Raw genomic sequence first — 17,107 nt, 5'->3', positions numbered from 1 at the left:
TTCAATTTAAGAACACGGATTTTTTAAATATGAGAGATTGGGGATCACATTTGTTTTCAGCACTTATTTGCTTCAATTCCTAAGCATCATATTCCAGTGTAAAAAGAGATGTTAATGACTTCATTGCACAGTTGTAGCTAAAACGTATTTAAATAGGTAAGGCACTTAGCTTGATTTCTGCAACATTTTACCTCTGTCAAGTTCACTATTTGTATATGTGATAATAATGATAATGATAATAATAATAATACTTTAAAAATAAAGAATGAAGAAGTTACTTCCATAGAGAGGTCTCAAATTTTTACAATAAAGAATCCCCTTAAACACCCTTCCTGCCCGCTCTAAAACTTAAAAAAATTTTTTTCCCATTTTCAAGACACTTACAGTGTCAAGCATTCATAATTGCCCATTTCCCCCCACAGCCAGACATATATTCCAAACAGTGTTTCCATTGCCCAAACACTCAAAATTTGTAGGAAATAATAATTCATTAAATATTTATGAAATAATGGCCTATCATATTCATACTAAGGGAGTTTAATGGGAGAAATTACTTCCTAATCCTGAATTTTAAAAAGGACTCTAGAGACCCTAATTTATAAAAAAAAACTTATTTTTTCTTTTACTATCTAAAATATAGGTAGATCTTTGCATAGATTTTCATAGATTATCTCTTTTATACTGCCTTTATAAATGTTCTATTTACCATGCTTCGAGAGGTCTATGACAACAAAAGCCCTCAAACCGAGGCTAATTATATATAATTATATATAAATTTATATAAGGATTATAAGTCCATTTCTGAGATGTGAATCTGGTAGCACATATACATTTCTATTAATTAAATTCTACTATCTTTTTTCAATAATTGAAAAGCTGCCCATATTTTAATAAACTGTAATGTTGATAAAGAAAAAATTCAGTTATCCAACAAATGTATTATTTTAGATGAATTAGAGGCATTTTAAATCTTCATATATCCTAACACCGGCCTAATATCCCAGCCTAAACTCTATGATAGTATCTAAAAGACCTAAATATATCTTTTGATATAAAGGGAAAAGAATAACAAAAATTTAGAGTAGTTAAATTTTTATGAAAGAAAAATACCTATTTCTTCATTAAGGTTGTTTCATGAATTAGGAAGCTTAATAAGTAGACTAATATTTGTTTCCTTTATTGTGAGCTTGCAGTGGGAAATGTGTCTATTGCCCTACCTATAGGATTCCAGCAAATATTAATTGAGTACTTTCTGGACATGTAAAATTATTAGATAGCTGGAATACAGAATCATAAGACACATGGTTTTTGTTCTCAATAAACTTTCAGTCTAGCTGGGGAGGCAGGACGAATACCAAAGACTGTAATACCGGCACATTTCTATAACAAAAGATGCATCATAGTGCCAAACCAACAGAACAAAGTAACAGCTGTAGAGTTCAGAGAAGGAAGACATCCCTAAAGCCTCAAAAATTAGGATACTTACTTTCTAAACTGAGACATTCTGGTTCTCAATTTATAGTTTAAGAAGGGAAGAGAGAAACCACACAGAAATACACTAGATATCTTTGTGTTTCCCACATCCACTGCCTTAAAATATAAATTGAGAATTAGAATATCTCAGTTTATAATAAATATAATCATATACTAGGTAAGCTATTTGTGAAGTAGCAATTACTTAGCTGTATACAATATGATATACGGAAGGCACAGTCAATTAAAAATCAAATAACCACTAATTACACAAGAGTGGATTTCAGTTCACAATAGAATACCAAATAATTCATTTCTACATTTTCTTTTCATTGAGTTTTTTGAAAAATTGTTTACATTTCAGTGATTAAAAGGAAATCTTCAGCCTGCACAATTTTTTTCCATAAGCTTAAAAAAAAAATATGTAGTGTAACTTAGTGATTAGTTGTGAGGCTCTATTAGATGGTAGGTGTTGGGACTATTTAGGGGCTCCAAACATACTCCTAGTCCTTCAGGGATATATCATCTGGCTAAGAAGTCAGGACTTCTACGTAATACAATAATACGAAGTACAGAGCGGGCCCAAATGAGTCTATCGGACATAGGGTTCCTGGTAGTTACAATATTCCCCAAGCCGAGAGGTGTTAATCCCATTTTAACTCTGACTCTACGATATGGAAAATATGCTGATATATCTTTCTCTGATTTCAATTTCTCCAAATTTCCATTATCTACAATAACATAAGACAGGTAGGGGCAAAATCCTGAGAGAAAAGAGTTTCTAAACATGAGTCATTTGAGTATCAAATAACTATTTTCAAGATATTGTATATGAAGGACATTAATGGCCAAGAGGAGGGACTCCTATTTTCATAGAATCATAATGCCAGAGATGGGCAGGACCTAGAGAGGGTCCGCTGCAATATCATCATATTGTAGAAGAGATCCAAAGTCTAGAGAGGTGAAAAGATCTATCAATGGTGACACCTATTCACAAATAAATAGAGTTCAGATTTGCACTATAATTTTCTGAAATTAAGCCCAGGCCTCCTTCCTTCATACCATGCTGTTTCACCATACATGAAACATAGGACACTGGGAAAAGTTGTATATTTAACATAATATAGCTGATTGAAGTTATAGTTCATCAAGTAAAAACAATTTATCCCATACTTACAAATCCTCTGAAATCTGTGTTTCTGAAATAACATATGGCCCCTAAGTAGGAACAAAACAGAATCATTAGTCTAGATCTTAAGTAACAGCAAAATTAAAAATATCATCAATTTAATGTCTGCCTTTTAGAATCCTTATCAGAATGCTATCCCAAAATAAAAGAATTTATGAGCCAAAAGAGGCTTCACAAATTTTCCCATGACTTCATGTGAAATATAAGACCTATGCTAGCCAATTTAGAGAAAAAAATCATCCCTCCTATAAGGTGTTTTGAACACCATCAGATCCTGTGAAACAACATTTTGATTGGCAAAGTGAAAATGAATCACAATTATTGGCAAAGATTGTGCTACAATTTTACTCAAACAAAGAACAATTGGTTGAAAAGAGGTGAAACATCTAGAAGAAAGATTCTTTTCTACACACTGCATTTTGATTAGGCTCTTGAATCCCTGCATTTAAGACCCATACCTTCCCCAGGACTCATCATGGACCGATGATAATTACAAAGGTATGGTAATCGAGGGCCTTAAATCAAGCTTGCATAGTAGATCTGCTGTCACTGCAAGAAGCATTTCATTGCAAGCTGGCAGAGAAGGAGGTGCTTGCCTTTCAACTGGCAGAACAGGCCTCTTTGGCTGGCACAGCAACTTGCTCTGCCTTAAATCTTCCTGAGCTACGCCCTGTTAGAGTAATTTGGCTAATTGAAAATGTCTGTCTTTGGAGAAACCTTTCATAATATTGGTGTCATTTGCAGGTTGCTAAAGAAGATCTCTAGAGCTGCAGTGCTGCCTGGCTGCCTACAAAGAGCCCAGTGATTAAGGTCCCATGCAAAGAGTCCACTTAGACAAGAGGCTCTCCAATGATGTGCCAGTCATCGTCTCTTGCCAAAAGGCATATGTGAGCAAAGTGTCTTGAGTGAATAAGTGAATATGTAGCCTCCCAGGATGGCAGACAATGTTGAGCAGGGATTCCCAGGCCACTCCGGACGGTTCCAGTTATCTCAAGAATGAGTGTGGAATTGGAATACCCCCAAAGGAAAATTTGTCAGTCATCTTTAATTTTAAAAAATAAAGTTATGTTATAGGCCACTTGGGAGGAATAAGCAGGAAGAGGGTGAAAAAAAATCAAAGCAGAAATTCACAATTCAGGCAGAAACCACAGCTGAGACACCATGTGTTAAAAGTTGTATGGAAAGCAGTTTGTAATAAAATGACAATAAATATGGTATTTTTTTTTTTTAGTATTCTTATTCCCTAGTCATTTCATCTCCTTTAAATCACAGAGCCAATTTTCCTTAACCTTTAAAGCATTAATCTGCTAATAGAAAATGTGTGAGTTTTCAATTCTTGCCCTGAAATGAGAGGTTAAATTTCATACTGATTATGTCTACCCAAATAAATTATACCAAAATATATCAGTGGATTTGACAAAACAAGCTGAGAACATTGGTGGGAAAAAGGAATCAGTCTCTGAGGAGGCAAAACATTTTTGTTTTGTTCTTCCTGTTCTAGCCCAGCTCAGCCTTAATTGGTCTCTAGCTCCCCCTTTTCCTATGTCTCTGAGTCCCTCACCTAAACCTGGTCTCATTATGCTTTGTTTGTCTCACCAATCCTCCTGTATCCAATGACTCACTCTTGCTTCCCCCTCTTTTCCCCTGAACAATATCAGCTGGTTTTAAGCCTGCACTTCTCCATGTGGCTTATTGCTTCAAAGTCTCATCAACCACCAAAACCAGAAGTTATAAACACAAATATTTCAGGCAGAACAATCAATCTAGGAGCTCCCAAAACAGACCTTAATCTTTGGGATCTGATATCATAACAGATGTGCCTCTCCTTAGAGCTCATTTCTAAGAGATCTAAAATCTGCCTTGGTAAGTGCTCTCTATTATATGTTCTGGGATGAGTTCATTTGTTTAAAAGTATCCCCAGCTCAGCAGAGCTATTTTCCAAAGTTTATTTGTAAATCAGCTCTTTGGAATTCTGAATGTCTTTTCTAATGTAAGCTATCTTACACAGATTGGTTTAAGTTCCAGATCAATTCTGAATTATCTATCTATCCCACAACCTATATGAAGAATAGTACTACACTAAAAGATATTGGAAGCCCATCTGATTAGAATTGCAAGGGAGCATGGAGATGACATAATGTAACGCTTATTTTATGGATGAGAAAACTGAAGCTAACATTTTCATCCTCACATAGTATGCAAGAGACAGAAATGGAACTCTTTACTATGGGGTGACTTTAGCTCATTTAATCCACATACAATCTTTAAAGACTAGCATTACCCATGTAAGGAAAGTAAAGCTGAGACAGCCAAGTAATTTGACCAAGTCAATAACTAGTACCAAGAAATTGGTGGGGCTAGGGTTTAACCTCAGTTTTCTCAGACTTCATGCATATTCCAGACCACTGCCCCTCTAAATCTACAATCATACAGTTTCATTGAGAATCTGTTTAGAGGCATCATTTACCTATTTAGGATCACACTTCTTTCCCATTTCTCATAGGTGAATGGTCACCCTTCTCACACCTAAATCCAAGCCACTGGTGATGGGCCAATATCTAGGATAAAAGGCAAATGAGAAATTTGTGAATAATGAATAAAATAAACTGAATCTTATATGAAATCAATTTTCTTGAATCCATATTCTATTCCAGCTACTGATCTATATTGTTTCTCTTTCCCTTCATAGCCCTGTTTCTTCAAAGTTGTCTAAACTTGTTTTCTTTTTTCTATCTCCAAATTATGGCACAGCTTATTACAGTTAGGATTTTGCCTTATCACTCCACTGCAATTTCTCTAACAAAGATTACAGTGACTTCTTCTAAATCATTCAAATCAGTATTTTTCAATCCATTTCCTGAACTACCTTCACTACTCTCATCCTGAAACTCTTTCCCCTTTGGATTTAGAGAAGTCCCATTCATCTCTGAACCATTCCTTAGCTTCCTCATTCATAAGCTCTTCATCCACTCTCTGGTCTTAAATGCTTAGGATTTTTATAATCTTGCTCTTGATCCTCTTTTCTCTAAAAACCATTGGTTTCAACTTTGCCTGAACATTGAAAGCTATCTATAAGGAAATTTAAAAATACTAATAGAAAACAATTCTGAATGACAGAGCATTCTGAATGACCTATATAAATACACTACTTCATAAAAACATTTAGAATACTAGCAAAAATGGTCAAAATAAACTTTTTCAGAACACTTGAATTTAATAATTTTTTCCAAAAATATGAAACTTCATTCAAAAACAAACAAACCATATGAAATATGTTAAAACTTTGTGGCATTTCAATTTGTCCTATTTCTATTCCACTTATCCTCCAATCTCTGTGGTAACCTTCAAACAAAAAGTTACACTGTACAACTCAGAGGATATAGTCCATGTTTTATAAAACCTAAAAATGGAATATAACCTTTAAAAAATTGTGAATTGCTATGTTGTACACCTGAAACTCATATATTGTACATCAACTATACCTTCAATTTAAAAGAAAAGGAAAAAGTTACAAAACTATACTACAAAAATGTTACTAAAACTATGAAAACCAGCAGTCTAGGAGCCACTGTAAGGAACACAAAGGGTTTGGAATTCTTCCCAAACCCCATCCTTACAAAATTATCACTATTTTCCTGTCTGGCACCTCCATTATTGGGACTTATTTTTATTTGACCTGAGTGACAGCTGAATCAAATCTCATTCAGCTTACTCAGTGTGAACAACCATGTATCTAAGGCATTTGTTGAAAACAATCAATGCCAATTGTTTAAAATACAACTGCCTGAGATAGCAATACAAGTTGGGTTAAAAAAGAGACTTACCAAGAAATTTAAAAAGAAAAATTGAGGAATGAGATTCTCAGAGTGATGTTGAAAATATCCAACATATTCTTGGAAATCTAGAAGGTATGTGCAGGAATGTGTACTGTGAAGCCCTAATCTCCCACTTGTGGATGATTTTGAAGTTCTGCACAAGTAGGAAGTAAAGGCTAAAGAAGAGTTTTAAACTGCCTCCTGAGTATTGAAACATTCATTCTGGAGTTCCCACCATGGTGCATTGGGTTAAGAATCCAACTGCAGGGAAAAAGAAAGTCTATTCAGCAAGCATTGCTGGGAAACCAGGACAGCTGCATGCAAAGCAATGAAACTAGAACACACCCTCACACCATGCACAAAAGTAAACTCCAAATGGCTGAAAGACTTAAATATACGACAGGACACCATCAAACTCCTAGAAGAGAACATAGGCAAAACACTCTCTGACATCAACATCATGAATATTGTCTCAGGTCAGTCTCCCAAAGCAATAGAAATTAGAGCAAAAATAAACCCATGGGACCTCATCAAACTGAAAAGCTTTTGCACAGCAAAGGAAACCAAAAAGAAAACAAAAAGACAACTTACAGAATGGGAGAAAATAGTTTCAAATGATGCAACGGACAAGGGCTTAATCTCTAGAATATATAAACAACTTATACAACCCAACAGCAAAAAAGCCAATCACTCAATGGAAAAATGGGCAAAAGACCTGAATAGACATTTCTCCAAAGAAGATATAAAGATGGCCAACAAACATATGAAAAAATGCTCAACATCACTGATTATAAGAGAAATGCCAATCAAAACTACCATGAGATACCACCTCACACCAGTCAGAATGGCCATCATTAATAAATCGACAAATAACAAGTGCTGGAGGGGCTGTGGAGAAAAGGGAACCCTCCTGCCCTGTTGGGGGGAATGTAAACTGGTACCGCCACTATGGAGAACAGTTTGGAGATACCTTAGAAATCTATACATATACCTTCCATATGACCCTACAATCCTACTCTTGAGCATCCATCTGGACAAAACTCTACTTAAAAGAGACACATGCACCCGCATGTTCATTGCAGCACTATTCACAATAGCCAGGACTTGGAAACAACCCAAATGTCCATCGACAGAGGATTGGATTCGGAAGAGGTGGTATATATACACAATGGAATACTACTCAGCCATAAAAAAGAATGACATAATGCCATTTGCAGCCACATGGATGGAACTAGAGAATCTCACACTGAGTGAAATGAGCCAGAAAGACAAAGACAAATACCATATGATATCACTTATAACTGGAATCTAATATCCAGCACAAATGAACATCTCCTCAGAAAAGAAAATCATGGACTTGGAGAAAAGGCTTGTGGCTGCCTGATGGGAGGGGGAGGGAGTGGGAGGGATCGGGAGCTTGGGCTTATCAGACACAACTTAGAATAGATTTACAAGGAGATCCTGCTGAATAGCATTGAGAACTTTGTCTAGATACTCATGTTGCAACAGAACAAAGGGTGGGGGAAAAAAAATGTAATTGTAATGTATACATGTAAGGATAACCTGACCCCCTTGCTGTACAGTGGGAAAATAAAAAAATTAAAAAAAAAAAAAAAAGAATCCAACGGCAGTGACTCAGGTCTCTACAGAAGCCCAGGTTTGATCCCCAGCCCAGCACAGTGGGTTAAAGGATCCAGTGTTACCACAGCTGTAGTTCATATTCAATCCCTGTTCTGGTAACTTCCATATGTTGAAGATGGAGTCATAAAAAGAAAAAAAAAAGACATATTAATTCCCCCACGCACAAAGCCCCTAAGCAAAGTTCTGAAAATTTGTTGGTTGAATGCATTCAAAGAAATATCTGTCCAATCATTAGCTGACCACTAAGCCAACTGAGAAGAGATGTTGAGTGATATACACAACAAATAATTCAGACACTACTGAATTAGTCCAGGAAACTCAATAAATAAAAACATCCATAGCAATAAAATAACAACACCAAGCAGCAAAAACAAAAGAAGGGGGGAAGGAACTGATTTCCAGAATTAGAAATGTCTGGATTTTGAGGGAAAAAAAAAAAAAAAAAACTATGGACATGCAAACAAACAGGAAATTATGGCCCATCAAAGAAAAAAATACCAGTCAATAGAAATCATCTCTGAGGTGTACAGATATTAGACTTACTAAATAGTACATTGAATTAGCCATTATAAATGTGTTAAAAGAACTAAGTGAAACCACACCCAAAAGAATTAAAGGAAAATTTAAGAACAAGGTCTCACTAAGTAGTATATTAATAAAGGAAAAATTATCTTTAAAAAAAGCCAAATAGAAATTCTGCATTTGAAAGTTATAAAAACAGAAATGAAAAATCATTAGAGGGATTTTTTTTTTTCCTTTTTAGGACAGCACCTGATGAATATGGAAGTTCCTGGTCTAGGGGGGCAAATTGAATCTGCAGCTGCTGGCCTACACCACAGCCACAGCAAAGCTAGATCTTAGCCACATCTGCAATCTATGCCACAGCTTGCAGTAATGATGGACCCTTAATCCATTGAGCAAGGCCAGGTATCAAACACACATGCTCACATATACTATGTTGGATTCTCAATCTGCTGAGCCACAATGGGAACTCCATTAGAGGGATTTAATAGGAAATTTGAAATGGAAGAATTTGAGGATAGATCAAGTTAGATTTTTTAGGCTGAAGAACAGAAAGAAAAATAATGAAGTAAAGTGAACAGAGCTTCAGAGAGGATACCCTACAGGATACCATCAAGTATACCAATATACAATTGTATTCCAGAAGATGAGAGGAGAGAGAAGGGACAGAAAGACTATTTTTAAAAGTGGGAATTAAAATGCACATCCAGGAAGATCAATAAACTCCAAGTAGGATAAATTCAAAGAGACCCATACCCAGACAACTTATAGTAAAATTTTCAAAAGACAAAGACAAAGAAATAATCTCAAAAGCAGTGAAAAAAAGTATGTTATTATGCCAAATGTTTCTTAAAGATTAACAAGTGATTTCTCAAAAGACATCATGGATTCCAGAAAGCAGTGGGATGATAAATTCATTCAAGTGTTGAAAGAAAAATACTATCAGCCAATATTGTCAAAAATTTATATTCAGAAAAACTATACAAAAAATGAAGGTGAAATTAAGACAGCCTCAGTAAACGTAAACTCAAGAGTATAACTATAGCATACCTACTTTATAAGAAATATTAATGGGTGTTTTTCAGACTAAAAGGAGAAACAGTAGACATTAGCTCAAATGCACAAGAAGAAATAAAGAGCACTGGTAAAGATAACTGCATCAGTTAATACAAAAAAACAGTATAAATGTATTTTTCTTTGTAACTTTTTTCTACTATTTAATTTAAAAGACAATTGCATAAAATAATAATTTTAAAAATGTACATTGGCTAATAATATGTAAATATACAATTTATATGACAATAATAGCACTAAAGAAGCAGGAGAGAATAGAGCTTTATTAGAATAAGTTTTGTAAACTATTTAAATTAAGTTTCTATTAATAGAAAATAGATTTTTAAAAATTTAAGGTATTAATTATAATACTCAGAGTACCTATTCAGAAAAAAATTTATATAGTAAAGCCAAACAATTATAATGGTATGATTTTGAATATCTCTATAATAAAAAAGGAATGAATGATAACACACAAAAATCCCTCCCCACCAGTAATTAAATGAAATGTATATCATTAAAATATCACAATTAAAAGATAGAATTTGGAAGACCAGATTTAAAAAATCATGATTCAACAATATGTTGTCTACAAAAGATACAATTCTAGTTTAAGAACACAAATTAGTTGAAAGTAAAAGGATGGGAAAATACATCATGTAAATAGTTAACCAAAAAAGAATTGGAGTGGCTTTCAAAATCTCAAACCAAATATATTTTAAGAAAACAATGTTTATTAGGAAAAAAAATTTTAAATAACTAAACAAAGGATCATCAAGTAAAAAGAAAATTTTAAAAATACCATAAACCAACTTGACCTAATAAAAATCTATAAAACACTCCACACAAAACAGCATTCCTCTCAGGTATAGATGAAACACTCTCTAGTAAAAAGTTAGTTGAGAAAACAAGTCTGATTAAATTTAAAATTTAGGATAATTCAAAGTATGCTCTCTGATCATAATGGAATGAAAATAGAAATCAACAGCAGAAAGAAATTTGAGGAATTCCAAAATATGTGGAAATTAAATAACATACTTCTAAATAACAAGTAGGTTGAAGAAGAAATCACAAAGTAAATTAGCAAATAATTTGAAATGAATGAAAACAAAAATACAACATGCCAAAATTTACAGTATGCAGCAAAGTTATGTTCAGAGAAAAACATATAGGGTAAAATGCTTACATTAAAAAGTAATGCTCTCAAATCAATAATTTAGCTTTAAGAAACTAGGATGAGTATATTAAAACCCAAAGCAAGCAGCAGAAAGAAAATAATAAAGATTAGAGCAGAAAGAAATAAAACAAAGACTATAAAATAACAGAGAAAATCAACAAACCTAGATGTTGTTTCTCTGAAAAGTTAATAAAATCTAACAAGATAACAATAACAACAACAACAAAACTTATAAATATAATTTTACTAGATTTACAAAGTTAAAAAGAATCAGTTTACATAAATCAAAAGTGAGAGGAGAAATTGACAAAATACTATAATCAATTATAATAAATTTTTTTAAATGAAAGCAGAGATATAACTACTGTCTTCACAGAAATCAAAAGGATTATCAAGGAGTATTATGAACAATTGTATACCAACAAATTAGATGCCTTAGATGAAACAAACAAAAATCCTAGAAAGAAATTATTAAAACTGACTCAAGAAGAAATAAAAAATCTGAATAGACCTATAACAAGCTAACATATTGAATTAACATCTAAGAACTTCCCACAAAGAAAACCCACAAACTAGTGTCACCAGTAAATTTTATCAAATATTTAAAGAATAATTAACACCAATATTTCCAAAATAGAAAATGGAATACCTCCTAACTTATTCTATAAGGTTAGTAATACTCTGATGACAGAAGCTTAAAAGGTATCACCAAGGGGAAAAAAAAAACTATAGAGCAATATTCCTTAAGAATATAGATAGTAATCCTCAAAATACTAGCAAAAAAAATCCAGCAACATATAAAAAGAATTATACACCATGACCAAGTGGGATTTAAACCAGTATTGCAACGGTTGTTCAACATAAGAAAATTGATCTATGTGATACATCACATTCATGGAATGGGAAAAAAATTAACTCTAATATCAACAGATGCAGGGAAAGCACTTGAGAAAAACCCAACCCTCATTCATGATTAAAAACACTCATCAAACTAGAAATAGAAGGGAACTTCCTCAATATGATAAAAGTACAAAAATCCCACAGCTAACATCATACTTACTTGGAAAAGACAGTGCTTCCCCCAAGTTCAGAAATAAGACAAAGATGTTTGCTCTTGCTCTTTCTATTTGACATTGCCCTAGAGGTTTGAGACAGGGTAATTAGGTAAGAAAAAGAAGTTTAAGGCACCTAGATTGTAAAGAAAGAAGTAAAATTATATCTATCTGCATACGACATGGTCTTTTATATGGAAAAGTCTATGAAATATATCTAAAAGTATTATAATTAATTCATGGGGGAAGGATATAAGATCAATATTGCATTCCTATACACTCACAACAAACAATCCAAAAATTAAATTAAGAAAACTATTCCATTTGTAACAGTATGAAAAAAAAATAAAATAATCAGGAATTATTTTTTAAAGTACAACTACACTGAAAACCACAAAACACTGAAAGAAATTAAGACTTAAATTAGTGGAAAGATATAAGTATTTATGGGTTTGAAGACAACATAGGTAAGATGGCAATTCTCACTCCAAATGATCTATACATCCAGTGCAATCCATATCAATATTCCTCCTACCATTTTTTCAGAAATTAACCCATTGATCATAGAAGTCATATGGAAATTCAAGAGACACAGAACACAATCTTGATAAAGAACAAATTTGGGCTATTCACACTTTCTGATTTTAAAATACTGGCATAAAGTTATTCACATATGACAGTGGAAAAGAATAGAGAGTCCAAGTGTAACACTTATGGCTACTTGATTTTCAACAAGGGTGCTAAGACAATACAGTGAGGAAAGCACACTATTTTCAATAAATAATGCTGTGACAACTAAATACCACATGCAAAGAATAGAATAGAACTCTACTTCATACCATATAGAAAAATTAACTCAAGATGGATCATACACAAAAAACAAGAGCTAAAGCCATTTAACTCTTAAAAGAAAACCTAGAAATAAATCTTCTAAACCTTAAATTAAGCAGTGGTTTATTTGATATGATACAAAAAGTGCAAGTAATGAAAGAAAAATAGACAAGTTGGATTTCATCAATATCAAAAACTTCTGTGCTGTGTAAAGGATATGATTAAGAAAATGTAAGGACAACTGCACACTATTGTATATGAAATGGATGGTCAACAGGGACCTGCTTATAGCATAGGAAACTCTACCGAATATTCTGTGATAACCTATATGGGAAAAGAATCTGAAAATCATTTATTCTGAACAGTAAAAATCATTGCAACATAGTAAATCAACTATACTTCAATAAAACTTATAGATGGAAGGAAAATATTTATAAATCACATATCTGCTAATCGACTTGTATCCATAAAATATAAAGAATTCTTACATCTTCACAATGTCAAAAATAACCCATTTTTTAAAATGGGCAAAGGAATTGAAGAAACATTTCTGCAAAGTAGACATGCAATGGTCCATAAGCACATGACAACATGTTCAATATCATTGGTCTTTAGGGAAATGCAAATCAAAACCACATTGACATACAACTCCACACTTATTGAGATGGCTGGATACAAAAAGACAAATGATAACAGATGTTGAGAATGTTGAGGAATTGAAGCCCTCATGAATTGCACTGGGAATGTGAAATGATGTATCTGTTTTGGAGAACAGTTTGGTAGTTTCGCAAAAAGAGTTCCTGTAGAGTTAAACGTAGAGTTACTCTATGACTCAGTAATTCCATTCCTAGGTATGAATCCAACATTGAAAAAATACTTCCACTGATCTCAGTGATTCTATCCTCCCTAAATTTTCATCCCATTCTTTCTATCCAATGACTTATTTTCAGTGTCTCACATGAATCTCCAGCTTGACCTTGTCAAAACTAAACTCATTATTTTCATTCCAAAATCTTATCCTCTACCAGTGCTCCATCATCCATCCAAATTCCATTTAGAAATTCAAAAATGACCCTTTGACTCTTTCCTGTCCCTCGTATTTCACTTGCAGTATTCAGTCCCATCAATATTAGTGGCAAAACATAACTCTCTGAGTTCATGCTCTTCCCTTCATCCCCACTACCTCTGCCTCAGGACTTGGAATCATCTCCTTTCACAGAATCATTATCATCAGAATTCTAACTAATCTCCAAAACTCCATACTTGATCTCCTTCAATCCATTCCCCAGACTGCATTCTAACATGCAAATCTGATTACACCACTCCCCAACTGAAAATCCTTTGCTGGCTCTCAAGTACTTTCCGAATGAAATTCAAACATTGAGACTGATTTTCATTATCTCCTCCTACCTAATTCTCTAGTCTTTGCATTCATCACTCCACCACTCCTACCTCATTACCCTGTCTTCTGATGATGGGAGACTACTTTCAATTTTTCTAGTGTGCTTTGCTCTCATAGGTTTTGAACTAATCAACACCTCCTCCCTATATCTACATCCAATACTTTTACTGAAACACTTAGCCTTTGAGACTTAGCTGAAATGTTAACCTCACCTAAAAGCACATTCTGTATACCCTCAGTATAAATAAAATGTCCTGCTCTGTGAGCTCATGTAATCCTAGGCAATCTTCTACTACAGAATTATCACTCTTACAAAATTATCTGTATATTCTATTTCTTTAATTGCTCTCTGGAGCAAAAATCACAATCAGCACTGCATAAAGAACTAACATATAGTTGAAGTAAAATAACCTAAAATATGCAATGGAGAAATCATTAGCTTATTTGTTTTTTATAGTGTATATAAGAGCATTGAAATATATCTGCTATTTATTATTCATTTATTAAAATTATAAAATAAAATATATAGTTGTAAGATGCATATATGTGCACATGTGTGCATATTTATGAAATACAAACATATACATTATATATTGTATGTATGTATATACAGGAAGAACATACACAGAAACTGAAAAAATATTAACAGTAGTTCTCTAGGACATGGGTTACAGATATTTCTTTTATTTTTATTTTTAGACTTTTCTGTGTTTTTCTACATAAGCATGTATTCCTTTCATGATAAAAATGAATTTTTAAATAACCTATCTATATTTCTCTTATTAATTCTATCTGCCACAATTTATGAGCCAAACAGAGAATTCACCCTCTGATGTCTTTTTCCTGTTCTCTTGTCTTGAAATAGGCACAAAACCCAATGACTGATTGGACACTGCCAAGGAAGTCAGGATACTGGAGCTGCAGGCATTGGAAGAAGTTTTGAAGGCAGATACAGTTCATGGGGTTTCATCATTTTCCTCTACTAAAATAAGACTGATTTGTGATGTAACAGAATTGAGTGAGTAGTTTGAATATCTCATGTTTTGAATTATTATGATCACCATTTAGAAATTACAATTAACTGCTTTCTTGTATCTTAACAAGAGAGAAGAGACTAAAAGAGAAAAAAGCTACACAGTTATTTCTTAATCTAGCACTAAATATGAGAAATTCACATTTAATCAGATGAAAACAACAATGTTAAGACTCAAGTATGTATCTGAGAATAAACGTTGTATTTTGGTTTAAATATTTTTTATTCAAAATATTATAATGGCTTCTTCAGAGAAGTAAAAGTTGATTGTGAAAAATATTCCACATAAAGGCAGTTACAACTATGCTGCAGATAACATAGGTTCGGGTACCATTTTAGAGCAAGATACATTCTTAGTTTATAGATTATTTTCCTGATTATGTCATTAATTTGACTGTAGCATTTAGGCACTGATTGTGAATGTTTCAATCTGTGTTATACTGTCATTGAGAAGTCTTTCATTCACACTGAAGAAAGAGACAGCAAATATCCAAATTCCCATGCCAAAAATAAATAGTAACCCCCCCACAAAATACAAAGGGGTGCTCTTGCATAGAAGAAGCCCTCCAAGACTACATTTTGGCTTCCCTAAACTCACAGAAAAAGAAAAACATAAGCAAGATGAAGAAGCTCAGGAACCATTCCCAGTTAAAAGAACAGAAAAATTCACCTGAAGTAGCAAACAACAAAACAGGACTCTGCAGTCTGATAGACACTGAGTTCAAAAGGGAGATAGTGAAAATACTGAAGGAATTAAAAGCTGAATATCAAGGAATTAAGAGTGGATATAAACAGTAAGGAATATTACTTTAGAAAGGAAATAGAAAATATAAGAAGGAACATAGAAAAATTATAAAATTCATCTGCAGAGATAAAACTGAGCTAAGGGCACTAAAGAGCAGAATGAATAATGCAGAGAAACAAATTAGTGACTTGGAAGATAGAATAGTGGAAATCACACAATCAGGACAGCAGAAAGAAAACCAAATGTAAAAAACATGAAAGCAATATAAGAGATCTATGGAATAATATAAAGCAGGCCAATCTATGCATAAAGGGAATTCCAGGAGGAGAAGAAAAAGAAAAGGTGATTGAAAATATATTTGAAGAAATTATGGATGAAAACTTTTCAAATCTAAAGGAAACAGACGTCAAGATACAGGAAGCACAGAGGGCCCCAAACATGTTGAACTCAAATAGGACCACACCAAGGTATATTATAATAAAGATGGCAAAAGTTAAAGAGAGGATTGTAAAGGCAGCAAGAGAAAAGCAAAGCATCAGTTACAAGGGAACTCCCAAAGGCTACCAGCTGATTTCTCTACAGAAACACTACAGGCCAGAAGAGAGTGGCAAGGTATATTCAAAGGGAAAGGGAAAAAACTGCAGCCTAGAATACACTATCCAGCAAGAATATAATTTAAAATAGAAGGGGAAATACAGAATTTCTCCAAAAAACAAAAGCTAAAAGATTGCAGCAATACTAAACCTATTCCAAAAGAAATACTTAAAGGTCCTCTCTAAATAAAAAAAGAAGCAAGAAGAAACAGGATGGCAGGAACCACAACTGGAAAACAATCATTTAAATAAGCCAGCATAGGAGTTCCCGTAGTGGCGCAGTGGTTAACGAATCCGACTAGGAACCATGAGGTTGCGGGTTCGGTCCCTGCCCTTGCTCAGTGGGTTAACGATCCGGCGTTGCCGTGAGCTGTGGTGTAGGTTGCAGACGTGGCTCGGATCCCGCGTTGCTGTGACTCTGGCGTAGGCCGGTGGCTACAGCTCCGATTCAACCCCTAGCCTGGGAACCTCCATATGCCGCAGGAGCGGCCCAAGAAATAGCAACAACAACAACAACAAAAGACAAAAAGACAAAAAAAAAAAAAAAAAAAAAAAAAAAAAAATAAATAAGCCAGCATACA

At 33.7% G+C, this 17,107-nt stretch overlaps 1 long non-coding RNA gene across 5 annotated transcripts in view; it reads right to left on the bottom strand.

Annotated features, from left to right (window-relative positions):
* Positions 1-17,107, bottom strand: part of LOC102161811 — a 194,452-nt gene that overhangs the window by 96,686 nt on the left and 80,659 nt on the right. For all 5 annotated transcript variants that reach the window (XR_001300623.2, XR_001300624.2, XR_002338004.1 and 2 more), the window contains 2 exons: positions 5,130-5,220; positions 2,651-2,691 (listed from right to left, as the gene is read on the bottom strand). This is a non-coding gene — a long non-coding RNA (uncharacterized LOC102161811). The remainder of the gene's footprint in view (positions 1-2,650; positions 2,692-5,129; positions 5,221-17,107) is intronic.

The sequence above is a fragment of the Sus scrofa genome, chromosome 13, assembly GCF_000003025.6.
Source record: "Sus scrofa isolate TJ Tabasco breed Duroc chromosome 13, Sscrofa11.1, whole genome shotgun sequence".
NCBI lineage: Eukaryota > Metazoa > Chordata > Mammalia > Artiodactyla > Suidae > Sus > Sus scrofa.
Note: the sequence above shows the minus strand (reverse complement) of the source record. Positions and strands in the feature narration are given on the sequence as shown.